Here is an 11017-nt window from a genome sequence, read left to right as displayed (position 1 = left end):
GGCTCGAACGTCTAACCTTTCGGTTAACGACTGAACGCGCTACCCAATTGCGCCACGGAGACAGTCGTGCTCCCTCTCACCACCATCAGAACATATCTTTAAAGCTATCAGCGCAAAGAAAACAGCAACACACCACTCCCGGGAGGGCTCGAACCTCCAACCTTTCGGTTAACAGCCGATCGCGCTAGCCAATTGCGCCTCGGAGACAGTCGTGCTCCACTCTCCCCACCTTCAGAACATTTCTTCAGAGCTATCAGCCCAAAAAAAAGCGTCGCACCACCACCGGGTGGGCTGGATCCTCCAACCTTTCGGTTAACAGCCGATCGCGCTAGCCTATTGCGCCACGGAGACAGTCGTGCTCCACTCTCACCACATACAGAACATATCTTCAAAGCTATCAGCGCAAAGAAAAAAGCAACACACCACTGCCGGGAGGGCTCGAACCTCCAACCTTTCGGTTAACGACCGAACGCGCTACCTAATTGCGCCACGGAGACAGTCCTTCTTTACTCTGACCACCATCAGAACATATCTTCAAAGCTATCAGCCCAAAGAAAAAAAAGCAACACACCACTCCCGGGAGGGCTCGAACCTCCAACCTTTCGGTTAACAGCCGATCGCGCTAGCCAATTGCGCCACGGAGACAGTCATGCTCCACTCTCCCCAACGTCAAAACATTTCTTCAGAGCTATCAGCCCAAAGAAAAAAAGCGTCGCACCACCCCCGGGTGGGCTGGAACCTCCAACCTTTCGGTTAACAGCCGATCGCGCTAGCCAATTGCGCCACGGAGACAGTCGTGCTCCACTCTCACCACTAACAGAACATATCTTCAAAGCTATCTGCGCAAAGAAAAAAGCAACACACCACTCCCGGGACGGCTTGAACCTCCAACCTTTCAGTCAACGGCCGATCGCGCTAGCCAATTGCGCCACGGAGACAGTCGTGCTCCACTCTCACCACCATCAGAGCATATCTTCAAAGCTATCAGCCCAAAGAAAAAAAAGCGCCGCACCACCACCGGGTGCGCTCGAACCTCCAACCTTTGGGTCAACAGCCGATCGCGCTAGCCAATTGCGCCACGGAGACAGTCGTGCTCCACTCTCACCACCATCAGAACATATCTTCAAAGCTATCAGCCCAAAGAAAAAAAGCGCCGAACCACCACCGGGTGGGCTCGAACCTCCAACCTTTCGGTTAACAGCCGATCGCGCAAGTCAATTGCGCCCCGGAGACAGTCCTGCTCCACTCTCACCACCATCAGAACATATCTTCAAAGCTATCAGCGCAAAAAAAAGCAACACACCACTCCCGGGAGGGCTCGAAACTCCAACCGTTCGGTTAACAGCCGATCGCGCTAGCCAATTGCGCCACGGAGACAGTCGTGCTCCACTCTCCCCACCGTCAGAACATTTTTTCAGAGCTATCAGCCCAAAAAAAAAGCGTCCCACCACCGGGTGGGCTGGAACCTCCAACCTTTCGGTTAACAGCCGATCGCGCTAGCCAATTGCGCCACGGAGACAGTCGTGCTCCACTCTCACCACATACAGAACATATCTTCAAAGCTATCAGCGCAAAGAAAAAAGCAACACACCACTGCCGGGAGGGCTCGAACCTCCAACCTTTCGGTTAACAGCCGATCGCGCTAGCCAATTGCGCCACGGAGACAGTCCTGCTCAACTCTCACCACCATCAGAACAATTCTTCAGAGCTATCAGCCCAAAGAAAAAGAAGCGCCGCACGACCACCGGGTGGGCTCGAACCTCCAACCTTTCGGTTAACAGCCGATCGCGCTAAACAATTGCGCCATGGAGACAGTCGTGCTCCACTCTCACCACATACAGAACATATCTTCAAAGCTATCAGCGCAAAGAAAAAAGCAACACACCACTCCCGGGAGGGCTCGAACCTCCAACCTTTCGGTTAACAGCCGATCGCGCTAGCCAATTACGCCACGGAGACAGTCCTGCTCCACTCTCACCACCATCAGAACATATCTTCAAAGCAATCAGCCCAAAGAAAAAAAAGCGCCGCACCACCACCGGGTGCGCTCGAACCTCCAACGTTTCGGTCAACAGCCGATCGCGCTAACCAATTGCGCCACGGAGACAGTCGTGCTCCACTCTCACCATCATCAGAACATATCTTCAAAGCTATCAGCCCAAAGAAAAAAAAGCGCCGATCCACCACCGGGTGGGCTCGAACCTCCAACCTTTCGGTTAACAGCCGATCGCGAGAGCCAATTGCGCCCCGGAGACAGTCCTGCTCCACTCTCACCACCATCAGAACATATCGTCAAAGCTGTCAGCCCAAAGAAAAAAAAGCAACACACCACTCCCCGGAGGGCTCGAACCTCCAACCTTTCAGTTAACAGGCGATCGCGCTAGCCAATTGCGCAACGGAGACAGTCGTGCTCCACTCTCACCACCATCAGAGCATATCTTCAAAGCTATCAGCCTAAAGAAAAAAAAAAGCGCCGCACCACCACCTGATGGGCACGAACCTCCAACCTTTCGGCTAACAGACGATCCCGCTAGCCGATCGCGCCACGGAGACAGTCGTGCTCCACTCTCACCACCATCAGAACATATCTTCAAAGCTATCAGCGCAAAAAAAGCAACACACCACTCCCGGGAGGGCTCGAACCTCCAACCTTTCGGTTAACAGCCGATCGCGCTAGCCAATTGCGCCACGGAGACATTCGTGCTCCGCTCTCACCACCAACAGAACATATCTTCAAAGCTATCAGCGCAAAGAAAAAAGCAACAGACCATTCTCGGGAGAGCTCGAACCTCCAACCTTTCGGTTAACAGCCGATCGCGCTAGCCAATTTCGCCACGGAGACAGTCCTGCTCCACTCTCACCACCATCAGAACATACCTTCAAAGCTATCAGCGCGAAGGAGAAAAAAGCGCCGCACGACCACCGGGTGGGCTCGAACCTCCAACCTTTCGGTTAACAGCCGATCGCGCTAGCCAATTGCGCCATGGAGACAGTCGTGCTCTACTCTCCCCACCGTCAGAACATTTCTTCAGAGCTATCAACCCAAAGAAAAAAAGCTTCGCACCACCACCGGGTGGGCTCGAACCTCCAACCTTTCGGTTAACAGCCGATCGCGCTAGCCAATTGCGCCATGGAGCCAGCTGTGCTCCACTCTCACCACATACAGAACATATCTTCAAAGCTATCAGCGCAAAGAAAAATACAACACACCACACCCGGGAGGGCTCGAACCTCCAACCTTTCGGTTAACAGCCGATCGCGCTAGCCAATTGCGCCACGGAGACAGTCCCGCTCCACTCTCACCACCATCAGAACATATATTCAAATCTATCAGCCCAAAGAAAAAAAGCGCCACACCACCACCGGGTGGGCTCGAACCTCCAACCTTTCGGTTAACAGCCGATCGCACAAGCCAATTGCGCCCCGAAAACAGTCCTGCTCCACTCTCACCACCATCAGAACATATCGTCAAAGCTATCAGCCCAAAGAAAAAAAAAGCAACACACCACTCCCCGGAGGGCTCGAACCTCCAACCTTTCAGTTAGCAGCCGATCGCGCTAGCCAATTGCGCCACGGAGACAGTCGCGCTCCACCCTCACCACCATCAGAGCATATCTTCAAAGCTATCAGCCTAAAGAAAAAAAAGCGCCGCACCACCACCGGATGGGCTCGAACCTCCAACCTTTCGGTTAACAGACGATCGCGCTAGCCGATCGCGCCACGGAGACAGTCGTGCTCCACTCTCGTCACCATCAGAACATATCTTCAAAGCTATCAGCGCAAAGAAAAAAGCAACACACCACTCCCGAGAGAGCTCAAAACTCCAACCTTTCGGTTAACAGCCGATCGTGCTAGCCAATTGCGCCATGGAGACAGTCCTGCTCCACTCTCACCACCATCAGAACATATCTTCAAAGCTATCAGCCCCAAAAAAGCGCCGCACCACCACCGGGTGGGCTCGAACCTCCAACCTTTCGGTCAACGACCGAACGCGCTACCCAATTGCGCCACAGAGACAGTCCTGCTCCACTCTCACCACCATCAGAACATATCTTCAAAGCTATCAGCCCAAAGAAAAAAAAGCAACCCACCACTCCCGGGAGGGCTCGAACCTCCAACCTTTCGGTTAACAGCTGATCGCGCTAGCCAATTGCGCCTCGAAGACAGTCATGCTCCACTCTCACCACCAACAGAACATATCTTCAAAGCTATCAGCGCAAAGAAAAAAGCAACACATCACTCTCGGGAGGGCTCGAACCTCCAACCTTTCGGTTAACAGCCGATGGCGCTAGCCAATTTCGCCACGGAGACAGTCCTGCTCCACTCTCACCACCATTAGAACATATCTTCAAAGCTATCAGGCCATAGAAAAAAAGCGCCGCACCACAACCGGGTGGGCTCGAACGTCTAACCTTTCGGTTAACGACTGAACGCGCTACCCAATTGCGCCACGGAGACAGTCGTGCTCCCTCTCACCACCATCAGAACATATCTTTAAAGCTATCAGCGCAAAGAAAACAGCAACACACCACTCCCGGGAGGGCTCGAACCTCCAACCTTTCGGTTAACAGCCGATCGCGCTAGCCAATTGCGCCTCGGAGACAGTCGTGCTCCACTCTCCCCACCATCAGAACATTTCTTCAGAGCTATCAGCCCAAAAAAAAGCGTCGCACCACCACCGGGTGGGCTGGATCCTCCAACCTTTCGGTTAACAGCCGATCGCGCTAGCCTATTGCGCCACGGAGACAGTCGTGCTCCACTCTCACCACATACAGAACATATCTTCAAAGCTATCTGCGCAAAGAAAAAAGCAACACACCACTCCCGGGACGGCTTGAACCTCCAACCTTTCAGTCAACGGCCGATCGCGCTAGCCAATTGCGCCACGGAGACAGTCGTGCTCCACTCTCACCACCATCAGAGCATATCTTCAAAGCTATCAGCCCAAAGAAAAAAAAGCGCCGCACCACCACCGGGTGCGCTCGAACCTCCAACCTTTGGGTCAACAGCCGATCGCGCTAGCCAATTGCGCCACGGAGACAGTCGTGCTCCACTCTCACCACCATCAGAACATATCTTCAAAGCTATCAGCCCAAAGAAAAAAAGCGCCGAACCACCACCGGGTGGGCTCGAACCTCCAACCTTTCGGTTAACAGCCGATCGCGCAAGCCAATTGCGCCCCGGAGACAGTCCTGCTCCACTCTCACCACCATCAGAACATATCTTCAAAGCTATCAGCGCAAAAAAAAGCAACACACCACTCCCGGGAGGGCTCGAAACTCCAACCGTTCGGTTAACAGCCGATCGCGCTAGCCAATTGCGCCACGGAGACAGTCGTGCTCCACTCTCCACACCGTCAGAACATTTTTTCAGAGCTATCAGCCCAAAAAAAAGCGTCCCACCACCGGGTGGGCTGGAACCTCCAACCTTTCGGTTAACAGCCGATCGCGCTAGCCAATTGCGCCACGGAGACAGTCGTGCTCCACTCTCACCACATACAGAACATATCTTCAAAGCTATCAGCGCAAAGAAAAAAGCAACACACCACTGCCGGGAGGGCTCGAACCTCCAACCTTTCGGTTAACAGCCGATCGCGCTAGCCAATTGCGCCACGGAGACAGTCCTGCTCAACTCTCCCCACCATCAGAACAATTCTTCAGAGCTATCAGCCCAAAGAAAAAGAAGCGCCGCACGACCACCGGGTGGGCTCGAACCTCCAACCTTTCGGTTAACAGCCGATCGCGCTAAACAATTGCGCCATGGAGACAGTCGTGCTCCACTCTCACCACATACAGAACATATCTTCAAAGCTATCAGCGCAAAGAAAAAAGCAACACCACTCCCGGGAGGGCTCGAACCTCCAACCTTTCGGTTAACAGCCGATCGCGCTAGCCAATTACGCCACGGAGACAGTCCTGCTCCACTCTCACCACCATCAGAACATATCTTCAAAGCAATCAGCCCAAAGAAAAAAAAGCGCCGCACCACCACCGGGTGCGCTCGAACCTCCAACGTTTCGGTCAACAGCCGATCGCGCTAACCAATTGCGCCACGGAGACAGTCGTGCTCCACTCTCACCATCATCAGAACATATCTTCAAAGCTATCAGCCCAAAGAAAAAAAAGCGCCGATCCACCACCGGGTGGGCTCGAACCTCCAACCTTTCGGTTAACAGCCGATCGCGCAAGCCAATTGCGCCCCGGAGACAGTCCTGCTCCACTCTCACCACCATCAGAACATATCGTCAAAGCTGTCAGCCCAAAGAAAAAAAAGCAACACACCACTCCCCGGAGGGCTCGAACCTCCAACCTTTCAGTTAACAGGCGATCGCGCTAGCCAATTGCGCAACGGAGACAGTCGTGCTCCACTCTCACCACCATCAGAGCATATCTTCAAAGCTATCAGCCTAAAGAAAAAAAAAAGCGCCGCACCACCACCTGATGGGCACGAACCTCCAACCTTTCGGCTAACAGACGATCCCGCTAGCCGATCGCGCCACGGAGACAGTCGTGCTCCACTCTCACCACCATCAGAACATATCTTCAAAGCTATCAGCGCAAAAAAAGCAACACACCACTCCCGGGAGGGCTCGAACCTCCAACCTTTCGGTTAACAGCCGATCGCGCTAGCCAATTGCGCCACGGAGACATTCGTGCTCCGCTCTCACCACCAACAGAACATATCTTCAAAGCTATCAGCGCAAAGAAAAAAGCAACAGACCATTCTCGGGAGAGCTCGAACCTCCAACCTTTCGGTTAACAGCCGATCGCGCTAGCCAATTTCGCCACGGAGACAGTCCTGCTCCACTCTCACCACCATCAGAACATACCTTCAAAGCTATCAGCGCGAAGGAGAAAAAAGCGCCGCACGACCACCGGGTGGGCTCGAACCTCCAACCTTTCGGTTAACAGCCGATCGCGCTAGCCAATTGCGCCATGGAGACAGTCGTGCTCTACTCTCCCCACCGTCAGAACATTTCTTCAGAGCTATCAACCCAAAGAAAAAAAGCTTCGCACCACCACCGGGTGGGCTCGAACCTCCAACCTTTCGGTTAACAGCCGATCGCGCTAGCCAATTGCGCCATGGAGCCAGCTGTGCTCCACTCTCACCACATACAGAACATATCTTCAAAGCTATCAGCGCAAAGAAAAATACAACACACCACACCCGGGAGGGCTCGAACCTCCAACCTTTCGGTTAACAGCCGATCGCGCTAGCCAATTGCGCCACGGAGACAGTCCCGCTCCACTCTCACCACCATCAGAACATATATTCAAATCTATCAGCCCAAAGAAAAAAAGCGCCACACCACCACCGGGTGGGCTCGAACCTCCAACCTTTCGGTTAACAGCCGATCGCGCAAGCCAATTGCGCCCCGAAAACAGTCCTGCTCCACTCTCACCACCATCAGAACATATCGTCAAAGCTATCAGCCCAAAGAAAAAAAAAAGCAACACACCACTCCCCGGAGGGCTCGAACCTCCAACCTTTCAGTTAGCAGCCGATCGCGCTAGCCAATTGCGCCACGGAGACAGTCGCGCTCCACCCTCACCACCATCAGAGCATATCTTCAAAGCTATCAGCCTAAAGAAAAAAAAGCGCCGCACCACCACCGGATGGGCTCGAACCTCCAACCTTTCGGTTAACAGACGATCGCGCTAGCCGATCGCGCCACGGAGACAGTCGTGCTCCACTCTCGTCACCATCAGAACATATCTTCAAAGCTATCAGCGCAAAGAAAAAAGCAACACACCACTCCCGAGAGAGCTCAAAACTCCAACCTTTCGGTTAACAGCCGATCGTGCTAGCCAATTGCGCCATGGAGACAGTCCTGCTCCACTCTCACCACCATCAGAACATATCTTCAAAGCTATCAGCCCCAAAAAAGCGCCGCACCACCACCGGGTGGGCTCGAACCTCCAACCTTTCGGTCAACGACCGAACGCGCTACCCAATTGCGCCACAGAGACAGTCCTGCTCCACTCTCACCACCATCAGAACATATCTTCAAAGCTATCAGCCCAAAGAAAAAAAAGCAACCCACCACTCCCGGGAGGGCTCGAACCTCCAACCTTTCGGTTAACAGCTGATCGCGCTAGCCAATTGCGCCTCGAAGACAGTCATGCTCCACTCTCACCACCAACAGAACATATCTTCAAAGCTATCAGCGCAAAGAAAAAAGCAACACATCACTCTCGGGAGGGCTCGAACCTCCAACCTTTCGGTTAACAGCCGATGGCGCTAGCCAATTTCGCCACGGAGACAGTCCTGCTCCACTCTCACCACCATTAGAACATATCTTCAAAGCTATCAGGCCATAGAAAAAAAGCGCCGCACCACAACCGGGTGGGCTCGAACGTCTAACCTTTCGGTTAACGACTGAACGCGCTACCCAATTGCGCCACGGAGACAGTCGTGCTCCCTCTCACCACCATCAGAACATATCTTTAAAGCTATCAGCGCAAAGAAAACAGCAACACACCACTCCCGGGAGGGCTCGAACCTCCAACCTTTCGGTTAACAGCCGATCGCGCTAGCCAATTGCGCCTCGGAGACAGTCGTGCTCCACTCTCCCCACCATCAGAACATTTCTTCAGAGCTATCAGCCCAAAAAAAAGCGTCGCACCACCACCGGGTGGGCTGGATCCTCCAACCTTTCGGTTAACAGCCGATCGCGCTAGCCTATTGCGCCACGGAGACAGTCGTGCTCCACTCTCACCACATACAGAACATATCTTCAAAGCTATCAGCGCAAAGAAAAAAGCAACACACCACTGCCGGGAGGGCTCGAACCTCCAACCTTTCGGTTAACGACCGAACGCGCTACCTAATTGCGCCACGGAGACAGTCCTTCTTTACTCTGACCACCATCAGAACATATCTTCAAAGCTATCAGCCCAAAGAAAAAAAAGCAACACACCACTCCCGGGAGGGCTCGAACCTCCAACCTTTCGGTTAACAGCCGATCGCGCTAGCCAATTGCGCCACGGAGACAGTCATGCTCCACTCTCCCCAACGTCAAAACATTTCTTCAGAGCTATCAGCCCAAAGAAAAAAAGCGTCGCACCACCCCCGGGTGGGCTGGAACCTCCAACCTTTCGGTTAACAGCCGATCGCGCTAGCCAATTGCGCCACGGAGACAGTCGTGCTCCACTCTCACCACTAACAGAACATATCTTCAAAGCTATCTGCGCAAAGAAAAAAGCAACACACCACTCCCGGGACGGCTTGAACCTCCAACCTTTCAGTCAACGGCCGATCGCGCTAGCCAATTGCGCCACGGAGACAGTCGTGCTCCACTCTCACCACCATCAGAGCATATCTTCAAATCTATCAGCCTAAAGAAAAAAAAGCGCCGCACCACCACCGGATGGGCACGAACCTCCAACCTTTCGGTTAACAGACGATCGCGCTGGCCGATCGCGCCACGGAGACAGACGCGCTCCACTCTCACCACCATCAGAACATATCTTCAAAGCTATCAGCCACAACAAAAAGCGGCGCACCTCCACCGGGTGGGCTCGAAACTCCAACCTTTCGATTGACAGCCGATCGCACTAGCCAATTGCGCCACGGAGACAGTCCTGTTCCACTCTCATCACCATTAGAACATGTCTTCAAAGTTATCAGGCCATAGAAAAAAAGCGCCACACCACCACTGGGTGGGCTCGAACCTCCAACCTTTCGGTTAACAGACGATCGCGCTAGCCAATCGCGCCACGGACACAGTCGTGCTCCACTCTCACCACCATCAGAACATATCTTCAAAGCTATCAGCCCAAAGAAAAAAAGCAACACACCACTCCCGGGAGGGCTCGAACCTCCAACCTTTCGGTTAACAGCCGATCGCGCTAGCCAATTGCACCACGGAGACATTCGTGCTCCGCTCTCATCACCAACAGAACATATCTTCAAAGCTATCAGCGCAAAGAAAAAAGCAACACACCACTCTCGGGAGAGCTCGAACCTCCAAACTTTCGGTTAACAGCCGATCGCGCTAGCCAATTTCGCCATGGAGACAGTCCTGCTCCACTTCCACCACCATCAGAACATACCTTCAAAGCTATCAGCCCGAAGGAGAAAAAAGCGCCGCACCACCAACGGGTGCGCTCGAACCTCGAACCTTTCGGTCAAGGCCAATCGTGCTAGCCAATTGCGCCACGGAGGCAGTCGTGCTCCACTCTCACCACCATCAGAACATATCTTCAAAGCTATCAGCCCAAAGAAAAAAAAGCGCCGCACCACCACTGGGTGGGCTCGAACCTCCAACCTTTCGGTCAACAGCCGATCGCGCTAGCCGATCGCGCCAGGAAGACAGTCGTGCTCCACTCTCACCACCATCAGAACATATCTTCAAAGCTATCAGCGCAAAAAAGCAACACACCACTCCCGGGAGGGCTTGAAACTCCAACCTTTCGGTTAACAGCCGATCGCGCTAGCCAATTGCGCAACGGAGACAGTCCCGCTCCACTCTCACCACCATCAGAACATATCTTCAAAGGTATCATCCCAAAGAAAAAAAGAAGCGCTGCACCACCACCGGGTGGGCTCGAACGTCCAACCTTTCGGTTAACAGCCGATCGTGCTAGCCAATTGCGCAATGGAGACAGTCCTGCTCCACTCTTACCACCATCAGAACATATCTTCAAAGCTATTAGCCCATAGAAAAAAAAGCGCCGCACCACCACCGTGTGGGCTCGAACCTCCAACCTTTCGGTTAACGACCGAACGCGCTACCCAATTGCGCCACGGAGACAGTCCTTCTCCACTCTGACCACCATCAGAACATATCTTCAAAGATATCAGACCAAAGAAAAAAAAGCAACACACCACTCCCGGGAGGGCTCGAACCTCCAACCTTTCGGTTAACAGCCGATTGCGCTAGCCAATTGCGCCACGGAGACAGTCATGCTCCACTCTCCCCAACGTCAGAACATTTCTTCAGAGCTATCAGCCCAAAGAAAAAAAGCGTCGCACCACCCCCGGGTGGGCTGGAACCTCCAACCTTTCGGTTAAC

General features: G+C 53.4%; 2 non-coding genes across 2 annotated transcripts; both read right to left on the bottom strand.

The window, feature by feature from the left end:
- Positions 1-423: 423 nt before the first annotated feature.
- On the bottom strand, positions 424-500 carry TRNAN-GUU (transfer RNA asparagine (anticodon GUU)). The gene has a single exon. It is a non-coding gene; the product is annotated as a tRNA-Asn (tRNA).
- Positions 501-8772: 8272 nt separating this feature from the next.
- On the bottom strand, positions 8773-8849 carry TRNAN-GUU (transfer RNA asparagine (anticodon GUU)). The gene has a single exon. It is a non-coding gene; the product is annotated as a tRNA-Asn (tRNA).
- Between the last annotated feature and the right edge of the window lie 2168 nt (positions 8850-11017).

The sequence above is a fragment of the Rhipicephalus microplus genome, unplaced genomic scaffold (assembly GCF_043290135.1).
Source record: "Rhipicephalus microplus isolate Deutch F79 unplaced genomic scaffold, USDA_Rmic scaffold_38, whole genome shotgun sequence".
In the NCBI taxonomy this organism is placed as follows: Eukaryota; Metazoa; Arthropoda; class Arachnida; order Ixodida; family Ixodidae; genus Rhipicephalus; species Rhipicephalus microplus.
This window is presented reverse-complemented; position numbering and strand designations above follow the sequence as displayed.